The following is a 22,512-nucleotide window of genomic DNA, read 5'->3' as shown; positions in this document are numbered from 1 at the left end:
TCAATAGCATGCCATCATTCCATTATTCCACAAGTATTAATAACTAGCAGAATAATAAACAACTGCTAAACGAAAAGGCAGATGAAGCTCTTCGGTGATCGGACAAAGCCTAACTTGGTTCGGCAGTGTCAGAGGACATACATGTTGTCTGACGCGGTATCAGTTAAGACGTAATTTGCAATGTCTAGTTCGTAAATGTGATAGCTGGTTGGGTAGCCTGGTAGGACAGACATGTTGTCTGTCGCTGTCAGCGTCAAGACTTTATTAGCATGGACATATAGTTGAAAACAGTGTGATAGTAATTACGGAAAATATGCAGTTCACTAATCTGTTGACGAATAGAAATTATTTGTGGGTCTAAAGTGGAACGTAATTGTGCAGTTTCTCGTGTTCTGCTAATAAAAAAGCGAGTGGCATCCCGTATAAACAAACTGATTCGAGATTTAATTATTTCTCAAGTAACAGTTCCTCGCTAAGAGTTTCTTAGAGCCTCAAGATTACGGATTCACGACCTGCGTGCTGTTTTCTGAGCAGGGGACAACAACTATAGAAGACTGCAGGTTGGCGAACATTAGAGTTTACGCATTCCACTCACGGCGATGGAAGCAAATAGGCACCTCGCGTGTACTGCAATCTTAGTATAAATAAGATCAGTGACACGTAATCTTTGGTAACACACCGGAGGTATGAAGAAAGAGAAACACACTCCTGGAAATGGAAAAAAGAACACATTGACACCGGTGTGTCAGACCCACCATACTTGCTCCGGACACTGCGAGAGGGCTGTACAAGCAATGATCACACGCACGGCACAGCAGACACACCAGGAACCGCGGTGTTGGCCGTCGAATGGCGCTAGCTGCGCAGCATTTGTGCACCGCCGCCGTCAGTGTCAGCCAGTTTGCCGTGGCATACGGAGCTCCATCGCAGTCTTTAACACTGGTAGCATGCCGCGACAGCGTGGACGTGAACCGTATGTGCAGTTGACGGACTTTGAGCGAGGGCGTATAGTGGGCATGCGGGAGGCCGGGTGGACGTACCGCCGAATTGCTCAACACGTGGGGCGTGAGGTCTCCACAGTACATCGATGTTGTCGCCAGTGGTCGGCGGAAGGTGCACGTGCCCGTCGACCTGGGACCGGACCGCAGCGACGCACGAATGCACGCCAAGACCGTAGGATCCTACGCAGTGCCGTAGGGGACCGCACCGCCACTTCCCAGCAAATTAGGGACACTGTTGCTCCTGGGGTATCGGCGAGGACCATTCGCAACCGTCTCCATGAAGCTGGGCTACGGTCCCGCACACCGTTAGGCCGTCTTCCGCTCACGCCCCAACATCGTGCAGCCCGCCTCCAGTGGTGTCGCGACAGGCGTGAATGGAGGGACGAATGGAGACGTGTCGTCTTCAGCGATGAGAGTCGCTTCTGCCTTGGTGCCAATGATGGTCGTATGCGTGTCTGGCGCCGTGCAGGTGAGCGCCACAATCAGGACTGCATACGACCGAGGCACACAGGGCCAACACCCGGCATCATGGTGTGGGGAGCGATCTCCTACACTGGCCGTACACCACTGGTGATCGTCGAGGGGACACTGAATAGTGCACGGTACATCGAAACCGTCATCGAACCCATCGTTCTACCATTCCTAGACCGGCAAGGGAACTTGCTGTTCCAACAGGACAATGCACGTCCGCATGTATCCCGTGCCACCCAACGTGCTCTAGAAGGTGTAAGTCAACTACCCTGGCCAGCAAGATGTCCGGATCTGTCCCCAATTGAGCATGTTTGGGACTGGATGAAGCGTCGTCTCACGCGGTGTGCACGTCCAGCACGAACGCTGGTCCAACTGAGGCGCCAGGTGGAAATGGCATGGCAAGCCGTTCCACAGGACTACATCCAGCATCTCTACGATCGTCTCCATGGGAGAATAGCAGCCTGCATTGCTGCGAAAGGTGGATATACACTGTACTAGTGCCGACATTGTGCATGCTCTGTTGCCTGTGTCTATGTGCCTGTGGTTCTGTCAGTGTGATCATGTGATGTATCTGACCCCAGGAATGTGTCAATAAAGTTTCCCCTTCCTGGGACAATGAATTCACGGTGTTCTTATTTCAATTTCCAGGAGTGTATTTTTGAGGGAAATGGCTTATCATACGCACGTACAGTCTGTATCACCCTAGCTCTCTCTCTGCCTCTCGTTTTCAACTTGCCTTAGTAGGCGTAATTTATTCTCCATACTTCCAGTTTCTACAACTTTTCTTTTATACTGTTTGCAAAGACATATTGTGAATGTATGGCAGGATGTGGACACTCTTCTGCACATAACCGCTCCGTTGCTCTAACAGTTTGCGACATTCGCCAACGATGTACACTTTTTCGACTGTCATATATGTTGTGACTGTCTCAATAGCTTTTCGAGCAAGTTACCTAATGTGCCATTAGAAAAAAAAGAATGTCGGTGACGCAATTCGGCGACTACAATCGATAAAAATTACTTTCGAGCGTCAGGAAATTCGCCATATTGCGCTATAACTTGGTGAATAACGCTCCTCGATATATTGATTGGTTCAGGATATATTTGGGGTCTCCTGTCTTAGCTGCCTCGCCCTGTAGCATTTTCTTAAACATTAGATCCAGGAAAAAAAGTCACTCAGCAAACTGCGAACTATAAGAGCATATCATCACATACCTGGATTACAAACTGCTTCCAAATAAATTGTCACGTTTACCACCTTACACGAGAACGAAAAAATGATGTAGTAATCCCCTATCTACTGACTCCCCCTCTAGGCTGCCATTTCTGCTTAGTCTTCAATGACGCTGTCATAGATAAGATATTGTCGGACTTCTGACGATGCATGAGAACCAAGAGAGGAGAATTCACGGTAAATCTTAATGTACAACATTTTAAACCTGATGACTTTGTTGCAACGAATTCATGTAGAAATTTGTGTGTTATTACATAACTCATTTTGTTTAAAGCTTGATACCGTCGTATTTTTGTTAATAATACTGTGTGGGTAGCTCCAGCAGCTCATAGACGTGGTCAGCATGTAGGGAAGCAGCCTACTCACGCCGTATAAAATTCTCATCAGTCTTTCCATTGTGTGCCAGCCTAGCTCTGACGTCATAAATGTTGTGCAATACTTTAAAAATCAAGTAAATAACCGGAAACGGTTCTAGCATGTCAGGAGTAATACTAAATCAATATGTGTTGAATATCAGTTCAATAACTTTAACCATTTTTGAAATTTGGACGTTTTTCTGTAAAAATCATTGGCGCAACAGAAAAGAGCTAGAGACTTAAAAATTTATATTTAGATTCCTTTTCATAATAATTTAGTAGAAACAGTCTTCTGGAGCTCGCAAATTAAAATTTTTGTTGAAATTCATAATTTTCTGGTTTTTGTCTTAAGAAATTAAGGCAACAAGATAGATTAAGTAGGCTAATAAATAAGGCTAGGATGTTTATATTTAAGTAGAATGGAGATCCGCTATAATCACAAAGATGTGAGAAGTTTCAATTGAATAACTATAACACTATAGCGATAGCGTATCTCCAAAGGGCAAGTTCAGAGCTCGTCTACTGCATGTAGTGTAATTAAATTAATTCTCTCGCCCAAAATATTTTACTTATCCACATCAAACTTTTATTATGATTACTTACCTGTGTGCTGATTGCACATTTAAATTGAGAGCTTCATCGGCCATCAGCAAAGGAAGCGATGATTTATTCAATAACTTAAAGTGGTGCATTACTAGCCCAGCGGCTAGTCGGGAAAGCCGATTTGATCAGGCGTTCCCTTAGCCGTCCGCACCGCGGCTTTATATATAAGAACGCTGCGCGAGAAAGAAAGGCCCCAGTTCTCTCCAGACGCTGAATAGCACACCATCTGTGTCGGGAGTCGCGTCGCGTCGGTATCATTGCTATAAACAGCCTCGGATGCCGTATTAAGTTACTCGGGATACGCGTAACCATGAAATCATTTTCGAGTGAAGTGTTAATTCTGGGATGACTTTAATGATCTATCTTCAGTTTGCGTATGTCGTATTTTCACGTGCCGTCGCGGGACAGACATTCTACCATTATTTTAGCGTGGCGTTTGATGAACATTATCATCAAATTATGGCGAGCATTCACGTAAATATTTAATTTGGACAGTTATAGTTGCATCAGTGCATTAGACTCTGAACTGCTCTGGTAGTTGAATTGTGTGGATTCCTTTTTTTTCATCTGTGACTTTCAGAATATAGCGAACGTTTTTACAGGATGGTTTTTTAATTATGAATCCCAGACAATCTCCTAATTCCTCAGAGCTATAAGCTGTAGCTATAAGTGTATTTCTCAGATGAAGTGGCCACTAGGAATTCTAATTACAGGCTTCACGTTTTGCTAATCACTTTGTGGTTGCCAATATTGTAGTTAGAGAGCCAGTGTTGAGAACAGCAAAAGACAGCATAAATAATAGGAACATTTATATAACAATTAATTCCACCCGCCGCTCCACATATGGTTAAATGGCAGGGAAAAGCATCTTTTCTGCATTACATTGCATTCTACATTTTAAATAACATCACTCCACCCGCCGCCCCACAATTGGTGCATTGACAAGGAAATGCATTCTTTACTACATTACAATTCTACATTTATATAATAAACAATCATACCACCCGCCGCCCCACACTTGGTGCATCGGCCGAGAAATGCATCTACATTACATTACAAACTACACATTATGTAACAGCATAAAATCCGCCAGCCACCCCACAATTGGTGCATCGGCCGGGAAATACACTGTGTAAAGGTGAAAGTGATTTTTAAATATTCGGATTCGGGAGTGAAATGCGACAAGCAACTAAGTAATAGAACAGTGAAAGTGTTACGTGTGCATGTGGACGACGCAATTGGATTAATAACGCATCTGGATTGACGGAGCTGGCACTGAGTCTAGCGGCGCTGCCGGCATCGCAAGAAGCCAGTTTCGCCTCACCGCAGCCGTCCGCCGGAGCAACCGGAGCCGCGCAAAACACGCAAACACACAACAACCGTTGGAGTGCCGTCTGCAGTTCACAGTGCTGCGTCGCATCAGTAATCCTGGTACGCCGCGCCGGCAACGCCATACGTCGTGCAGAAGGAACTAAGTTAAGTGAAAAGCTGTTAAAAATTTTACTAACTTGCACTAAAAGACTGTCGGCGATGGAACCGCCAGAAGAAACTCAGGTTAAACTTAAATCAGAACCTATGCCTGTTGAGGGAACTGTAAATCCAGACAACGGTTCAAGTGTAAATATGCATGAAAATAGTAGTGTTAAAGTGAAATATGAAGTATTGTCTCCTGACAGTAGTGTTAAAAGGGGCAGTGATTCAATAATAGAGACCCCTGTAGTAAAGCAGAAATCAGAAATTGTTAATTTATTGGATGATAGTTTATTGGGGTAATGCAGGAGTAGGTTTAATAATGAATAAAAAATAGGAGTGCGGGTTAGCTACTACAAACAGCATAGTGAACGCATTATTGTGGCCAAGATAGACATGAAGCCCACGCCTACTACAGTAGTACAAGTTTATATGCCAACTAGCTCTGCAGATGAAGAAATTGATGAAATGTATGACGAGATAAAAGAAATTATTCAGGTAGTGAAGGGAGACGAAAATTTAGTAGTCGTGGGTGACTGGAATTCGTCAGTAGGAAAAGGGAGAGAAGGAAACGTAGTAGGCGAATATGGATTAGGGGGAAGAAATGAAAGAGGAAGCCGCCTTGTAGAATTTTGCGCAGAGCATAACTTAATCATAGCTAACACTTGGTTCAAGAATCATAAAAGAAGGTTGTATACATGGAAGAGTCCTGGCGGTACTAGAAGGTATCAGATAGATTATATAATGGTAAGACAGAGATTTAGGAACCAGGTTTTAAATTGTAAGACATTTCCAGGGGCAGATGTGGATTCTGACCACAATATATTGGTTATGAACTGCAGATTGAAACTGAAGAAACTGCAAAAAGGTGGGAATTTAAGGAGATGGGACCTGGATAAACTGAAAGAACCAGAGGTTGTAGAGAGTTTCAGGGAGAGAATAAGGGAACAATTGACAGGAATGGGGGAAAGAAATACAGTAGAAGAAGAATGGGTAGCTCTGAGGGATGAAGTAGTGAAGGCAGCAGAGGATCATGTAGGTAAAAAGACGAGGGCTAGCAGAAATCCTTGGGTAACAGAAGAAATATTGAATGTAATTGATGAAAGGAGAAAATATAAAAATGCAGTAAATGAAGCAGGCAAAAAGGAATACAAACGTCTCAAAAATGAGATCGACAGGAAGTGCAAAACGGCTAAGCAGGGTTGGCTAGAGGACAAATGTAAGGATGTAGAGGCTTGTCTCACTAGGGGTAAGATAGATACTGCCTACAGGAAAATTAAAGAGACCTTTGGAGAGAAGAGAACCACTTGTATGAATATCAAGAGCTCAGATGGCAACCCAGTTCTAAGCAAAGAAGGGAAGGCAGAAAGGTGGAAGGAGTATATAGAGGGTTTATACAAGGGCGATGTACTTGAGGTCAATATTATGGAAATGGAAGAGGATGTAGATGAAGATGAAATGGGAGATAAGATACTGCGTAAAGAGTTTGACAGAGCACTGAAAGACCTGAGTCGAAACAAGGCCCTGGGAGTAGACAACATTCCATTAGAACTACTGATGGCCTTGGGAGAGCCAGTCATGACAAAACTCTACCATCTGGTGAGCAAGATGTATGAGACAGGCGAAATACCCACAGACTTCAAGAAGAATATAATAATTCCAATCCCAAAGAAAGCAGGTGTTGACAGATGTGAAAATTACCGAACTATCAGTTTAATAAGTCACAGCTGCAAAACACTAACGCGAATTCTTTAGAGACGAATGGAAAAACTAGTAGAAGCGGACCTCGGGGAAGATCAGTTTGGATTCCGTAGAAATGTTGGAACACGTGAGGCAATACTAACCTTACGACTTATCTTAGAAGAAAGATTAAGAAAAGGCAAACCTACGTTTCTAGCATTTGTAGACTTAGAGAAAGGTTTTGACAACGTTAACTGGAATACTCTCTTTCAAATTCTGAAGGTGGCAGGGGTCAAATACAGGGAGCGAAAAGCTATTTACAATTTGTACAGAAACCAGATGGCAGTTATAAGAGTCGAGGGGCATGAAAGGGAAGCAGTGGTTGGGAAAGGAGTGAGACAGGGTTGTAGCCTCTCCCCGATGTTATTCAATCTGTATATTGAGCAAGCAGTAAAAGAAACAAAAGAAAAATTCGGAGTAGGTATTAAAATTCATGGAGAAGAAGTAAAAACTTTGAGGTTCGCCGATCACATTGTAATTCTGTCAGAGACAGCAAAGGACTTGGAAGAGCAGTTGAACGGAATGGACAGTGTCTTGAAAGGAGGATATAAGATGAACATCAACAAAAGCAAAACGAGGATAATGGAATGTAGTCAAATTAAATCGGGCGATGCTGAGGGGATTAGATTAGGAAATGAGACACTTAAAGTAGTAAAGGAGTTTTGCTATTTAGGGAGTAAAATAACTGATGATGGTCGATGTAGGGAGGATATAAAATGGCAAGGAAAGCGTTTCTGAAGAAGAGAAATTTGTTAACATCGAGTATAGATTTAACTGTCAGGAAGTCGTTTCTGAAAGTATTTGTAAGGAGTGTAGCCATGTATGGAAGTGAAACATGGACGATAACCAGTTTGGACAAGAAGAGAATAGAAGCTTTCGAAATGTGGTGCTACAGAAGAATGTTGAAAATTAGATGGGTAGATCACATAACTAATGAGGAGGTATTGAATAGAATTGGGGAGAAGAGGAGTTTGTGGCGCAACTTGACTAGAAGAAGGGATCGGTTGGTAGGGCATGTTTTGAGGCATCAAGGGATCACAAATTTAGCATTGTAGAGCAGCGTGGAGGGTAAAAATCGTAGAGGGAGGCCAAGAGATCAATACACTAAGCAGATTCAGCAGGATGTAGGTTGCAGTAGGTACTGGGAAATGAAGAAGCTTGCACAGGATAGAGTAGCATGGAGAGCTGCATCAAACCAGTCTCAGGACTGAAGACCACAACAACAAACAACAACAGTTTATCTGATGAGTTAAAAACGAAACAGTCATCAGAGGTGGTAGAGTTTAAAAAGGATAAGTTAGATATGACTGACCAATCAGAAGTTTCATTTAGTTTTGATGATTCGGGTGTTGGAGCTAGTTTTTCGTCACCTGAGTGTTATAAAAAACCTGCTAGTGAGCAACCCAAAGATACTAGAGCTATTGATTTAAATGTTATATTACAAGCAATAGCTGCCAGTAATGTAAAATTGTCAGCCAGTAATGCTGAATTAATATATGAGATTGTGGCCAGCCAAACCAATTTTAATAAACGGTTTGAGGCAATGGACCATAAATTAGAATCCAATAAAGCTGAATTAGAAACTTCCTTCAAGGCTAGTTGCAATAAGTTGAAAGAGGATTTGGATAGTTTGAGTTATAAAATTGATTACAACCATGAGGATATTAAGAAAAAGGTTGCTCAACAATTTTCTGAAATGTATAAAACAGTAAAATCCGAAGTTGCTGGGGTTCGCAAAGACTTCCAAATGGAAGATGCGAAGATGGAGCACAAGTTAACAGAAAAGATCGAGGCGGAATCTGAACTGTGCTCAGATAGGTTTAAAGATGTTAATATAAAAGTAAACCTATGTCAAGCAGAAGTAGATACAATCAAAACTGATACTACACATATTGTGCAAAGACTAGATAATGTTGAAATGAGAGTAGAAAATATTAGTACTAACATTGCTAACATTGAGAGTAAAGTAGCTTCAGTAACTTCTGGTAATGGTAGTATGCAACAAGTTGTAGCTGCAAACGCCGCTTTTATCGGGTGTCGGCAGTTCTTGCGGTTCGATCCAGATGAAAATATCCACCCGCTAGATTTCTGGAACAATTTTGAAGATGTGATTCCACCAACTTGGTCTGAACGAGAGAAAATCTCATTTATTAGAAGCCATTTAGCAGGTGATGCCATGCGTTGGTCAGCTGATGTTATGTTGAAGTGTAAAACACTAGCGGAATTTAAAACTGCTTTCATTAGTGAGTATTGGTCTAGCAATAAGCAAAATGAAGTGTTGAGAGGATTCTGGAGTGGAAAACGTTTCAATGCAGGCAAGAAATCTATTAAAGAGTTTGCCAGGTCATGGATCTCACGATTGTCACATTTGGCGGAAAAGCTAAAACCTGAAATGATAATACTAGGTCTTGAAGCCAAACTGCCATGGTATTGGCAAACTAGAATTATATCTGCCCCTAGAGACAATCTGGATCGTTTCATTGAATATTTGGAACGTGTAGAGCGTGTTGCTGCCAATGAGGAGCAAGCACGTAATAACAGAAATGCTAATAACACTAGTAGTAATTTTAAGAACGAGCAGAATGGCAATGTAAACATCAGAACAGTAGGTGTTCGCCATCCTAAGAGAGGTAGGAATTGGAGAAATAATTATCAGAACCAACAATGGTATCCAAATGATAGTAATTTTGTTCAGAACAAAATTATGCAGGTAAACAACAGTGCGAAAAGCAATGCTGTGCCAGTTAACTATAATGGAAATAAAGGAAGCAGTAGTAGGCCGAGGCAGGAAAACTAGTTCCCGTCTATGAGGACACTGGCGCTCTATTTTTCCTAAGCTAGTAATTGCAGTAATTGGTAAGACAGATCAGAATACTCAGACTGAACATGTGGATGAGGGGTCGGTAGCATCTAAGGATACAGCAGAAATATTAGATCACTCACAGTATTTGATAGATACCGTGTTGGAGACGCTTTCTAAGTGGAAAGAGAAGGCGCAGCAGTGTAACGGTAAGGAGGAGCTACAAAATATTGAATTGTCAGGTGAAGAAGCAGAAGAAATTCATGCTTATATTTACGATGAGGATGATGTGCTCTTATCTAAAGTGCCTGTGCAGGATGTTGATACTGTACTAATAGATTTAGGGCAGGAGGTAAGTGAGAATGTAGAGGATAGCCTGTTTGGGGTCGATGAACCCAGTAGCTGTGACCAGTTGTCACTTGTGAAGGAACCCGACGATAATAATGAAAGTGGTTTAGCTGTAACTAGTGTTATGCATGGTCTGGAGGCGCAGAATCGCTCAGACTACAGTAATTTGGGTCATGTTCAGCAAACTAAGGGTAATGAAGTCGTGCGGTGTTTCGATTTAAAATTAATAGACCGACTGGAAAAGGCAGCTGAAAATTTAATTCAGGAAACCCCTACACACTTTGACCTAAATGTAATGAAGACAGATGTCGATCACTTTAGTTGGAGACAAATACGAAAGGAACTATTGGATGAGTTTGAGGAACCACCTGTACAACCTAGAATAAGCCACCCTATAATAATAGTGAATATGTTGGGTATCAATGTACGTTGTCTCTTAGACAGTGGAAGTGAGGTGAGTGCGATATCTCAGTCCTTCTTTGATGCATTACCTGTTAAAGAAAAGCTTACCGTAATGAGGGTATCAGGACTTAGGATAATTGGTGCTACTGGCAAGGTGTCAAAAACGGTCAAGCAAGAAGCTTTGCTGCCCTTTAACATTAATGGTAATTTAATTGATCATCCATGCTTAATTGTAAATAATCTCAGTATTGAGGTTTTAATTGGCATAGATTTCTTGTCGAAATATCAGAGTGTTGTTGACTTTGAAAGAAGCCAGTTAAAAATGGTCTTGCCAATAACCGGAGTAATTACGGTGCCTTTTATTGATAAACATGTAGTAACTAATGATGAAATTTGGGAGCTGCCTATACTTATTCTGAAAAATAGGAGATATTGGGACGAAGGTGTTAATCTTAGTAAATACCAAGGACCTTTCAGGATCATAGGAAAACCACATGCCAACGCATATTGGCTAGAGTACCCTAAGAGTAAAAAGCTATTCGGTCTCAGGAATGTGATCGACCTAAAGAAGTTCATAGGTAGTGAATGAATTCTGTAGGGAAGAGGTTGTTCTGTAACCCCTACACAGTGTGGCAGCTGTGCAGCCCCAGCTGTGTGAGATCTTCTTTACTTTTCAGGTCTCATTCATTCTTCATCTTTGCTATCCACAAAAATTTCGACCCCTTCTTTCCAATACGAAAATTTTCTGAAACCAATGAATTCTGTAGGGAGGAGGTTGTTCTGTAACCTCTACACAGTGTGTCAGCTGTGCAGTCCCAGCTGTGTGAGATCTTCTTTCCTTTTCAGGTCTCATTCATTCTTCGTCTTTCCTATCCACCAAAGTTTCGACTCCTCCTTTGCAATACAGAAATTTTCCGTCATGGTTATCAAGCCATGAGTTCTGTAACCATTCTATCCACCGATTAGTGAAGAAAATACCTAATGTGACAAACCTAACAGTGACATAAACAACAGAGAAGTATGAGGTAATTAAGATACAATGTATTTGAGTAACAAGTATGTATATAACCCTGGTAATATTATAAGTACAAAGTGTTGTTTTATTGGAAATGGTCCACCAACAGTAATTTAATAAGATATACAAATTCGTGTACAAGCAGGATCTGAAGTGGCAGTAAAACCTAGTGTATGCATTAGAGCTAACTAATAAATAGTAAGAGAGAGTGCTTAGTGTTATGAAAATATGCAGACATGTTGTAAGAATAAACTCACCTTGTATAGCAAGGAATGGCAGTGTCAGTGTTTGTGGTTGAGACGTGAAGGACACGTCCCTGAAGTATTTATAAGGTTGGAGCTGGCCATTATTTTGGTGTAGTGTGTGACAGGACACACCTACACGTATTGAGGTTACGAGTTGGAGGCGTGAATGCGGCCATAGGTACCCTTATGTTAGATGAGACAGAGCAGCTCATGGTGTCCTATAGGTTTAGGGAATTTAGCATTACGCTCGTCCATAATTACTTACTGCACTTTAGTGGTAGGTCGAGAGAGACTACCTGTGGTTTCAGCGTCCGATCGAGTGGAAATGGATTGCCACGTGAGAAAACTGATCAGCTGCAATACACTATAGATATGGAATAAATGTGCTATCCTATGCTTTAAATGTTAATAGAATGAGTGTTAAATAAGAACATACACTAGCAACATAATTGAATAACATAATGGCAGACGTGAAACATTATGCATAGCTCAGCATAAATACACTTCGATGAAGTAAGTACATAATTGCAGATGTGGAACTGACAACAGCAGAGGACCAATAAGTGGAGTTAGTAGTCAACTAAACGTAATATGTTTTGAACACTCAGAACTGTACTATTACCACAAGTTACTCACATGTACAAAGAAGCTGAGAATACAACTACTAATCAAATATACTCATACTATCTCTAAGAATAAGGCAATTGAAGATGAATCAGCTAAGTAAATAAAATACAAATGTATCAAGAATGTACCGAGCATTGGTTCAGTGTTCCGGCCCAGAAATAATAAATTGAAATTAAATAGGATTTATGATTGTATGCCTTGAGCATAAATTTTCTCTAGTACGTGACTAACGGCGTTTTGAGCCATTTGTTTACCGATTTTATGACAGTTAAATAACCGCGAGAGTAAAATTGAAAAAGTTCTGTTAACTTTGTTCCAGCAACATATTGAAAGATAAAATGTATATATCCCCATTTCATTGTGACCCACCCTTAGATATTAAGTGAACAGAGTCTGAGGCACCCTTTTTGTTTGTTCTACAGGACAAACCAGATAATGGCAGCCTGGTAGCTGCGTGAAAGCGTGGAGTGACTTGGACACAACTCACAGTGACCCCTCCCCTTTCCCCATGTAATTTAGAGTGAACGTGAAGGTCGCACACCATAGCAACTTCCCCTCCTCTACCCTTGTGAATGGAAGCGTAGAACGCCAGCCAAAGCGGTTAGAACCACGAGTGTAAAAATGAAATTGTCATGATTGTGGAATTTTCTTTCAGGTTTAGAAAAGACTGCTAAGATATAATCATCTGTTTATGTATTATGAATAACTGTGTTATTTTCTTTGAATTTGTGTATGTAAAAATGTATTTAATTGATTTAAGATTTTCATAGTTTTACATATTTTTGTGTGTTTGTCTGTCTAAGGCAATATGTATACCAAAGTGTTTCACTGATTTTGCTTAAATTTTGAGTGATAATGTTGCTTAAGAGGCAGTGAACATGCCAGCAATTTAAATAATTGAAGTAGGTAATCAGTTTTCTTTTAATATTTCTATATGATTACATTTAAATTTTAATTTCCATAGGGAGTTAAGCTGTACTCTTGCTTCCCTTTTTGCAATTAATTTTTTTTCGTTCATTAACATTCAAAAAAAATTTAAGTAGAGGGTGATGTAGGGAAGCAGCCTACTCACGCCGTATAAAATTCTCATCAGTCTTTCCATTGTGTGCCAGCCTAGCTCTGACATCATAAATGTTGCACAATACTTTAAAAATCAAGTAAATAACTTGAAACGGTTCTAGCATGTCAGGAGTAATACTAAATCAATATGTGTTGAATATCAGTTCAATAACTTTAACCATTTTTGAAATTTGGACGTTTTTCTGTAAAAATCATTGGTGCAACAGAAAAGAGCTACAGACTTGAAAATTTATATTTAGATTCCTTTTTCATAATTTAGTAGAAACAGTCTTCTGGAGCTCGCAAATTAAAATTTTTGTTGAAATTCATAATTTTCTGGTTTTTGTCTTAAAAATTAAGGAAGCAAGATAGATTAAGTAGGCTAATAAATAAGGCGAGGATGTTTATATTTAAGTAGAATGGAGATCCGCTATAATCATAAAGATGTGAGAAGTTTCAATTGAATAACTATAAAACTATAGCGATAGCGTATCTCCAAAGGGCAAGTTCAGAGCTCGTCTACTGCGTGTAGTGTAATTAAATTAATTCTCTCGCCCAAAATATTTTACTTATCCACGTCAGACTTTTATTATGATTACTTACCTGTGTGCTGATTGCACATTTAAATTGAGAGCTTCATCGGCCATCAGCAAAGGAAGCGATGATTTATTCAATAACTTAAAGTGGTGCATTACTAGCCCAGCGGCTAGTCGGGAGAGCCGATTTGATCAGGTGTTCCCTTAGCCGTCCGCACCACGGCTTTATATATAAGAACGCTGCGCGAGAAAGAAAGGCCCCAGTTCTCTCCAGACGCTGAATAGCACACCATCTGTGTCGGGAGTCGCGTCGCGTCGGTATCATTGCTATAAACAGCCTCGGATGCCGTATTAAGTTACTCGGGATACGCGTAACCATGAAATCATTTTCGAGTGAAGTGTTAATTCTGGGATGACTTTAATGATCTATCTTCAGTTTGCGTATGTCGTATTTTCACGTGCCGTCGCGGGACAGACATTCTACCATTATTTTAGCGTGGCGTTTGATGAACATTATCATCAAATTATGGCGAGCATTCACGTAAATATTTAATTTGGACAGTTATAGTTGCATCAGTGCATTAGACTCTGAACTGCTCTGGTAGTTGAATTGTGTGGATTCCTTTTTTTTTTCATCTGTGACTTTCAGAATATAGCGACGTTTTTACAGGATGGTTTTTTGATTATGAATCCCAGACAATCTCCTAATTCCTCAGAGCTATAAGCTGTAGCTATAAGTGTATTTCTCAGATGAAGTGGGCACTAGGAATTCTAATTACAGGCTTCAAGTTTTGCTAATCACTTTGTGGTTGCCAATATTGTAGTTAGAGAGCCAGTGTTGAGAACGGCAAAAGACAGCATAAATAATAGGAACGAAATGCATCTTTTCTGCATTACGTTGCATTCTACATTTTTAATAACATCACTCCACCCGCCGCCACACAATTGGTGCATCGGCAAGGAAATGCATCTACATTACTTTACAAACCAAACATTATATAACTACATTCACTCCACCCGCTGCCCCAGAAGCAGCATACTTGAGCTATGTAAGGTCGCCTTCATACGGCATCCGGTGACTGCTTTGTAGTGCATGCAAGCGTATCTATCACTGTGCGTGGACGGTAGTATCGGGCAGCCGTGTACTAAGAGTCATCGGCGTGAGACAGGTTCATGTTTTGTGTCGGTGAAAGGAATTCTGGATCGTTACCACGAGCAACACACGGGGTGTGGTATTTCTGACACTTAGAAAGATTTCCCGTGGTTACTTGGAGCCAATGCGTATGTGTGTTGAGACTGTTACGGTTCTTTCCCCCCAACTATTGGCTGACATACACGCACGGTAGTACAGTAGTGGCTGTTGTTGGGAACGCACCGTCACGAGCATGGGAGTATTGTTCTATCTTGGGGATGGCGGGAATTGAGAGGAGATAGCGTTGAAACTGGATATACTTCCCCTGCTACTGTATCGTTAACCGACCGCTCTGCATTCTAGAACTTTTCTTTTTGTCAGGAGAGGTGGGTGAACCCCGTGCACAGCTCCACAGAGCTTCATTTCATGGTTAGCAAGCCAGCTACGAATGTAGGATGCGCGAATGTGGTTCCTCGGAATTATTGTGGTTTGTTCTATTCATTGACTGGGATTCTACTTCTATGACGTATGTGTAGGTCGTTTTTCCGACAACCAGAGTATGTGTTGTCCGCAGTGGCAGAGCACAGACGCGAGATGCACAGGTGTAGAGGCTGTTTTTTTTTTTTTTTTTTTTTTTGGTTTGGTTTTAGGGCCCAAAACTGCTATGGTCATTAGCGCCCAGTCGGTGATTTAGGAAACGGTAAAAAACGAAAATGGAAAGCAGCAGCAATGGGAACGAAACTCAAAAAATTGGAGAAACTAAAAGCAGAAGGAAAGTTTAAAAATCCACTACAGAAAGGGGTTGGTTATCCCCAGAACGAGCTTCAAATGACTGGCGTCATCTCACTGGCACTAGTAAACTCGAGAACGCGATCGGCCGAGCGCGTGTCATCTGCTAAAATGGAAGATATATCAGGTGACAGCTGTAGACGGGCGCGTAATGGAGTAAAATAGCGGCACTCAATTAAAAGGTGTCTTACCATCCACAGCTGAGAGCACTGGGGACAGAGAGGGGGAGGATCGCCGCTTAAAAGATGTCGATGGCTAAAAAGACAGTGCCCTATCCAGAGTCTAGTTAAAATTACCTCCTCCCGACGACGCGTTTGGGAGGAAGAGGTCCAAGCACAGGGAAGAGCTTTCACGTCCCGCAATTTATTATGGGGAAGTGTCGACCAATGTGTGTGCCACAAAAGAACAACACGACGACATAAAACGCTCCGTAGATCGGCGAAGGGAATCGATCGAATAGCTGGCCGAAGAAGAGAGACTGCAGCCTTGGCCGCTATATCGGCCGCCTCATTGCCACAGATACCAATGTGTCCTGGGAGTCAGAGGAACGCCACAGAGATGCCGCCCCCCCCCCCCCCCAAATGGAACAAGCGCAGGCAGTCCTGCTCCGGTGGACCAGAGGGTGGACAGGGTAGAGAGCTTGGAGACTGAGGAGAGAGCTGAGAGAATCTGAACAGATAACATAACATACTGTATCCGCTGATGGCGGCGGATGTATTGGACAGCCTGGAGAACAGCGTAAAGCTCCGCAGTATAAACTGAACACTGGTCGGGAAGCCGAAATCGATTGGGGGTGTCGCCAACAATATAGGCACTCCTTACACCTAACGATGTTTTCGAGCCATCAGTGTAAATAAATGTGGCTTCCTTCATTTGTGCACATAGAGCAGCAAATACCCAGCGATAAACAAGTGAAGGGGTACCATCCTTGGGAAATTGACAAAGGTCACGGAGCAGGCAGATCCGGGGACGGAGCCAAGGCGGTGCTGTACCCCAAGTTGTCAAGAAGGTTTTAGGAAAGCGGAAGGAAAGAGAGTGGAGCAGTTGACGGAAGCGGACTCCCGGTGGTAGTAGGGAGGAAGGGCTGCCTGCATACCCTACAACCAAGGAGGCGTCGAAAAAAATGTCATGGGCCAGATTAGCAGGCATGGAAGAATGATGGCTAGCATAACGACTCAGAAGGACAGCTCACCGATTGGATAGCGGAGGTTCAGCAGTCTCAGCATAAAGGCTTTCCACAGGGCTGGTGTAAAAAGCTCCAGACACTAAACGTAATCCACGGTGGTGGATAGAGTGAAATAGTTCAAATGGCCCTGAGCACTATGGGACTCAACTGCTGTGGTCATTAGTCCCCTAGAACTTAGAACTACTTAAACCTAACTAACCTAAGGACATCACACACATCCATGCCCGAGGCAGGATTCGAACCTGCGACCGTAGCAGTCGCACGGTTCCTGACTGCGCGCCTAGAACCGCGAGACCACCGCGGCCGGCCGGTGGTGGATAGAGTCGAGACGCCGAAGAATAGACGGCCGAGCAGAGGAGTAAACTATGCTTCCATAGTCCAATTTCCAGCGCACTAAGGCGCGATAGAGGCAGAGAAGGACCACTTGGTCCGCTCCCCAGGAGGTACCATTCAGGACACGGAGGGTGTTGAGGGATCACAGACAGCGAGCCGAAAAATAAGAAACATGAGAGGACCAGCACAGTTTTCTGTCAAACTGAAGACCCAAGAATTTAGTGACGTCCGAAAACGGAAGGTTGACAGGTCCTAAATGTAAGGAGGGTGGAAGAAACTCCTTACGTCACCAAAAATTAACACAAACGGTCTTACTGGGAGAAAAACGGAAGCCGGTTTCGATGCTCCAAGAGTGGATGCGATCGAGACAGCCTTGAAGACGTCGTTCAAGAAGGCTAGTCCGTTGAGAGCTGTAATAGATCGCAAAATCGTCCACAAAGAGGGAGCCCGAGACATCATGAAGGAGACAATCCATAATCGGATTTATGGCAATGGCAAACAGTACACCACTCAGCACGGAGCCCTGGGGTACCCTGTTTTCTTGGGAGAAAGTACGGGAGAGAGTAGTGTTCACCCGCATCCTAAATGTGCGCTCTGCCATAAATTCGCGAAGAAAAAGGGGCAACCGACCGCGAAAGCCCCAAGAGAACAGTGTGCGGAGGATGCCTGTCCTCCAACAGGTATTGTGTGCTCTCTCCAGATGAAAAAATATTGCTACTGTTTGGCGTTTCCGGAGAAAATTGTTCATGATATAAGTGGAGAGAGCAACAAATGGTCAACTGCAGAATGATGCTTTCGGAATCCGCATTGGGCAGGTGTTAAAAGACTGCGGGATTCCAGCCACAACGCTAAACGGTAATTCACCATACGCTCCAAAACCTTACAGACACTACTCGTGGGGGAAATGGGGCGATAGCTAGAGGGGAGATGTTTGTCCTTTCCAGGTTTCGGAACAGGAACGCCGATAGCTTCCCGCCATCGTCTGGGAAAAGTACTGTCGGTCCAAATTCGATTATAAAGGCGAAGGAGGTAACGCAGACCATGGTATGATAAATGCAGCAACATTTGGATGTGGATACCATCCAGTCCTGGGGCGGAGGAGCGAGAAGAAGAGAGTGCATGTTGGAGTTCCCGCATGGAGAAAACAGTATTGTAGCTTTCGCGATTTTGAGAGGAAAAAGCAAGAGGTCGCACTTCCGCTGCACGTTTCTTCGGGAGAAACTCTGGCAGGTAATTTGAAGAGCTCGAAATCTTAGCAAAGTGTTGACCCAGTGAGTTAGAAATTGCGACAGGGACCACTAATGTATCATGCGCGACAGTGAGCCCAGAGACCGGGAAGAAACTAGGCGCGCCTGAGAACCGTCGAATCCGACTCCAAACTTCCGAGGAGGGAGTGAAGGTGTTAAATGAGCTAGTAAAGAATTTCCAGCTTTCCTTCTTGCTATCACGGATGATGCGACGGCATCGCGCTCGGAACTGCTTATAGCGGATAGAGTTGTCCAAAGTAGGATGGTGGCGGAAAACGCGAAGAGCACGTCGCCGCTCACGTATTGCGTCAGGGCATGCCGCGTTCCACGAAGGAGCTGGGGGGGCGCCGGGGCAATGCGGAGGTGTGTGGTATTGAATGTTCCGCAGCTGTAAGAATAACGTCTGTAATATGGGTGACCTCATCGTCGACGCTAGGAAAGTGACGGTCATCGAATGTCGCTAGAGACGAAAAAAGTGTCCAATCGGCTTCGCCAAACTTCCAGCATCGCGGGCGCATATATGGCTGTTGAGGCTGCAGTCTAAGGGCACATGGAAAGTGGTCACTCGAGTGTGCATCATCAAGGGCGAACCATTCGAAGCGCCGAGCTAGCGGAACAGTACCGACCGAAAGGTTCAAATGAGAGAAATTTGTCGTGGAGGCAAAAAAAAAATGTTGGGTCCCCAGTGTTGAGGCAAACTAGATCCGCTTGCTAGATCCGCTTGGTGGAAGATGTCTAGCAATAGTGAGCCACACGGACAAGGATGTGGAGATCCCCAAAGCAGGTGGTGGGCATTGAAGTCCCCAACCAGCAAATAGGGGGGTGGAAGCTGACCAAGAAGATGAAGATCAGCCTGTGCCATTGGTGTGGAAGATGGAATGTATACAGTACAAAGAGAAAAGGTATATCCAGAAAGGGAAAGACGGAGAGCGACAGCTTGGAAGGAAGTGTTTAAGGAGATTGGGTGATAATGGAGAGTATCATGGAGAAGAATCATGAGTCCTGCATGTGCTGGAGTGCCTTCAACAGAGGGGAGATCAAATCGGACGGACTGAAAATGGGGGAGAACAAAGTGGTCATGGAGACGCAGCTTTGTTTCCTGAAGACAGAAGATGACCGGTGGGTAGGATCGTAAGAGGATTGACAATTCATCCCGATTGGCTCGAAGGCCGCGGATATTCCAGTGGATAATGGACATAGGGTGAACAGAAAATGGAGGAATGTGACCAAGGTTGCCGTCAACTCAGCGACTGCTCAGAGCTTGCGACCGACAGCATGGAATGGTATTCAGCTGAAGGCAGAAGATCCTGATCCATAGTTTGTTCAGGAGCAGCTCCTGCCACCAGTGATCGGCCGGTTGATCGGCCGCCAGCAGTGCGCCTAGGCGACACAGAAGATGGCCGAGGGCGATTACTGCCAGGTGGTGCTGTAGATGAGACACGCCTTGGCGGAGAAGGAGATGAACTGGATTTCTTACTAGCCTACTTGGAAACATGATGTTTAGATGAAGGAGGAACCGATGGTTGTGAAGTTGGGGTATGTAAAAGATCTTCACGAGTATGCTCTTTTTTCGAAGCCTTGGTGTCTTACTTTTGGGCTCGAGATTTAGCAGAACCCGATGAAGGGTGAGCCATAGAGTGGGCAGGCGAAAGTGGGGAGGTTGAACGGGCAATCTTTGTGCTGGCCGATCTGACGACCGTGTCACTAAAGGTGAGATCACAAGTCTGCATGGCCGCCTCCTTTGTTGGCCGAGGAGAGGCAAGGACAGTGCTGTTTTTTCCTGTCTGAGGCACAGTGGGCTTTCGACTGGCGAATAATTTTCGAGCAGCAAAGGTTGACACCTTTTCCTTCACTCTGATTTCCTGAATGCGCTTTTCGTCTTTAAAAATGGGGCAATCTCGAGAGGAAGCAGCTTGGTCACCCATACAGTTGATGCAATGAGGGGATGGAGGTGGACAAGCACCCTCATGGGCACCCTTGCCACACGTAACACATTTGGCCACATTGGAACAGGACTGGCTGGTGTGATTGAACCGCTGACACCGATAGCAACGCGTAGGGTTTGGGATGTAAGGGCGAACGGAAATTATCTCATAGCCTGCTTTGATTTTCGATGGGAGCTGAACTTTGTCAAATGTCAAGAAGACAGTACGGGTTGGAATGATGTTCGTGTCAACCCTTTTCATGACTCTATGAACTGCCGTTACGCCCTGGTCAGACAGGTAGTGTTGAATTTCCTCGTCGGACAATCCGTCGAGGGAGCGTGTATAAACGACCCCACGTAATGAATTTAAAGTACGGTGCGGTTCCACCCGGACAGGGAAGGTGTGTAGCAGTGAAGTACGCAGCAATTTGTGTGCCTGAAGGGCACTGACTGTTTCTAACAAGAAGGTGCCATTTCGTATTCTGGAACAAGACTTTACAGGACCTGCAATGGTTGACCATGGGATAGTCGTGACCTTCGTCAGACCGAGAAACAACAAGGAACTGTGGCAACGATGGAAGGACTGTCTGTGGCTGAGACTCATTGAACTTACGCTTGTGAGCTGACATAGTAGAAGATGAGGAAACCATTGCGAAAGTATCCCCCATGATTACCGGCGACTCCAATGGCATGCTCCTTCCTTGTGGGGGCCCTCTCTGAGGGCACTCCCACCTTAGGTGATTGTTCACACCTCAGGTCACACCTCCCGACAAACGGACGGAGGGACCAATCGGCACTTTCGGAAGGTATCAGCTCAGGTAATCAGCCCTCCCTGGGCCTGGCCATTACCAGGGGGTACGTACGTGTCCTACCTGTCTACCCAGGGCGGGGAATTACGTGTTACCCTGTCACCGGCTACGCATGGAAATGCGTGGGTCGGCCTTCAGACATGCACAGGGAGGTAAAAAGAGAAAGGGAAAGGAAAGAAGAGAGGTCTCAAACGCCGCAGCGGAGAAAAGGGCAAAGAGAAGAGGTAAGGAAAAGAGAAGAACAAAGGAAGGACGAAGACTTGCAAGCAGAGAAAGCAAATAATTTGTTACAGTTTTGAGCGTCCGTCTCCGGATGTAGGCACAAAACATACTCCCAGAGGGGGAGAAAGGGAAGGAAAGAGGCGGTGGTGAGGGGGGGGGCGAAGATGGGGGATGGGGAAGGATGCGGAAAGGGAAGGTATGCAGCCCGGAACTGAAGGAAGGCCACATTAGCTCGGGGTCCCATGCTCACTACGCACGTATCCACAAAAGAGTTGTGGACCCCCTGGGGGGTGCAGAGGCTGTGCGGATGGGAGAGTGAGGCGTCGTGGCTGCTGGGTGTCTATGTCGGAGGTACCGTACACCACAAGCAGTCACGGGAATCGACCAGAAATGGCAGAAATTTTTCAGGGCAGCCCCAGGGCCTGGTTTACCAGGTATGTCTGGAACTTTCCCCCCAACCCCTCTGTAGTTCGCAAGTTGAATACCATTGGAATGCAGAGTGAGAATCATCTAAACTGCTATCAGTAACGGAGGGATGCGATCTTCATCATTGTACTTACAGCTGGTGCAATAAGGAACGTATTTTCTTGTTAAATAATGCACTGATCCAAATAGTCGTACTTTGTTATAATATTGAGCTTCTGTTCTTGTTTATAACGATGTTTTGTGGATGGACATACGCGGAATTTTCCCTAGTTATTTACAAGTCTTGTACTATCGTCAAAAATTAATAATATTACAGGGTTAATTTGTATAAATATCGTGTTCTGGCAGGTTAGTAGTACCGCATCGGCTTTCCATTATTAAGGCATAAATATACACTGAAGCGCAAAAGAAACTGGTATAGGCATGCATATTCAAATACAGAGATATGTAAACAGGCAGAATACCGAGCTGCGGTCGGCAACGCCTATATATGGCAACAAGTGTCCGGCACAGTCGTTAGATCGGTTATTGTTGCTA

The sequence above is a fragment of the Schistocerca serialis genome, chromosome 3, assembly GCF_023864345.2.
Source record: "Schistocerca serialis cubense isolate TAMUIC-IGC-003099 chromosome 3, iqSchSeri2.2, whole genome shotgun sequence".
In the NCBI taxonomy this organism is placed as follows: domain Eukaryota; kingdom Metazoa; phylum Arthropoda; class Insecta; order Orthoptera; family Acrididae; genus Schistocerca; species Schistocerca serialis.
This window is presented reverse-complemented; position numbering follows the sequence as displayed.